This window comes from Limulus polyphemus, unplaced genomic scaffold (genome assembly GCF_000517525.1).
Source record: "Limulus polyphemus unplaced genomic scaffold, Limulus_polyphemus-2.1.2 Scaffold407, whole genome shotgun sequence".
Taxonomy (NCBI): domain Eukaryota; kingdom Metazoa; phylum Arthropoda; class Merostomata; order Xiphosura; family Limulidae; genus Limulus; species Limulus polyphemus.
The window spans coordinates 314,517-317,087 of NW_013666017.1; positions in this window are offsets into that span (position 1 = coordinate 314,517).

The following is a 2,571-nucleotide window of genomic DNA, read 5'->3' on the forward strand; positions in this document are numbered from 1 at the left end:
CTACCGAGAATCTTCTACAACTTTGGAGAATAGGCGGGAGTTTTGCAATACATATTTAACAGTATAAGCTATATATATATTTCTAAATATAAATTTAAGTTAAACAAACGTTGATATTAAAATGAATATATAATAACAAATTCGTTACAAAATAAAGATTAAGAACATTGGAAGAAACAAATAAATGTATGGTCGACATGATCTGAATTGCTTTTTGTTTTTAGTATTCGTTTTATATTTATAATTGTCATTTCAGAAATGGTTTCTAGATATTGAAATAAAAGTTAAACAGCGTAAAATGTTGTGTAAAGCTCAAATATGTTAGTGCGGGTGATAACATTTGTATTGAAGTTAAGAGGTTTGCTTACAACAGAAAGTGAACAAAATTGGAAAATAATTAGATGCTATAGAAATTATTCTGTAATGGTGTAATTTTTGTTTATAAGAGCACTCTTTAAAGTACAGTATTTTTTTCTTATTTTGCCCCTCTGTGGTTCTCTGTAAATAAGTATTTTACAAAGTAATAAAAACAAGATGAACTAATTATTTGGTGACTGTCTAATTATTTAGTGGCTTTTAACTTGAAAATACAAACTATAGACAATGATTATATCCATTTTCGTAGTTTTTGCACATCTAATAGACATTGACTGTAATGGAAGAAGACATAACTGTATTTAAAAGAGAAAATATGTATATCTATATTTGTAAATTTGAATTTATTTTAAGCAGCAGAAGCTATGAAATTTGTCCATAATAACTTTTATTAATATGGAATGCATATACTTAAAACAAATAAATATATGTTTACCTTGACCAAAATGGTATGGAATATGTTTTAGAGGTAATAAATATATATGTAAAGCGAAATTTACACCGGTCAGCAGAGTGGTGCATAAAGATTCCAGTAAGGGCCTACAAATATTCACTGTGTACAATTTTGTAAACCTTGTTCACACACACACACATATTTTTCTTCATTTCTACTAAATCATTTAAACTTATATAATGAAGAAGGATAAGTTTTATGCATTATATTCGTCCTCTTCTGTACCGAAAGTGAAACTTTTCAATAACGTCATTGCTTCGAAGTTCTAAAACTTACCTTCTATTTCAAGTTTAAGAAGCAGGTGCATAAAATCATACAATAGTTACATAATTCCTGATCTGATTTAAAACATCAAATAAAATGAAAAAATGTGTAGGTAGCAAGTAATCGGAAACTGTAAATCTAACTTTAAAGACTCCATAATTTAAGCGTGGTCTCCTTCAATAAACTGTTGGAATAAATCCACAGTACTACAACAAATATTTACTAGGCTTATTGTGAAGAGTATACGTGTTTAAAGATGATTCGATATAAACAAAATGAATTCGAAACAAAAATATTTATACAGCCTGTATGCAATAAACCAACTGGATTTAAATGAAATTCACTTGTCTGTCGCCAGACGTCGTATTCATTGAAATATAAACTCCAATGGGAAAATGTATTGAAAGTATTCCCAGAGATATTTAAGAGAAACGACTAACAACGGATAGTTTGTTAATATTGACTAAATTCTAAGTCGCTTCAATAAATATTGAGCTCAAAGTTAATATTTTATTTACACGAGTGGCATGTTCACCTATATTTCTGACTCAAATTACTGCAGTCATTAAGTTCTGCAAAATATATGTAGAAGAATAGTTTTCAAGACTCATTCTTTATAAAGATCAAACCTTTTTTATCAAAACTAATGTACAACTCAACACGTGACATAAGCCGAGCTAATTGCATTTTCAGTGATTTTTTTTCGTGTTAAAAAATCAATCCTGGAATTCACATAGTACTTTTCTTCCAATAGTTTGTACATTTTATCAAATGATTTCCGGTTTTTTGTTTACTGTCGCACCGCATATATTGCGAATGATCTACTGAAAGAACAAGAGAATTTCTAAATAGGGAAATTATGGATTTAATTTAATGCTTTTTAGCTATTATAAATTATATATAAAAATATATGTTCTGTTTAATTTCATATCGTGACCTAACATCAGTATAATCATATTAAAATAGGCTTATCACATTGGTCTGAAGTATATGTTTTTGTTTTACTCTTTGGTAAAATGGGTCGTGGAGTGATATAACATTTATTTATGCTTACGAAACATTTTGTGTACTTGATATGTATGAAAGTAAACTTTCAAAATCATAAAAAACTAAACGAATCACTCAATAATGCAATAACAGCTGATAAAAAAGACAGTGGAGTACCTTATATTAAAAATATTTTGACTAGGCAAATTAGAAAGTCACGCGACAACCACAGTCGATGAATAGTCGCATTGAGACAGCATTTGTCATAACTACATTTTGACATTATTTGGCGGTACGTATAGATGGCGTAATGTCACCAGATACTGATTGATTTTGGGAAGGGTATGTAACAGCCCTTTCCGACGGAAAATATTTATACATTCAGACCATAAAGATGTATTCAGATAGAGGATTTAGAATTTTTATCCTTTATACTTAATGGTATTGGAAAAAAAAAGAATATGAATCACTTGTGGAAACAGGACTATCTT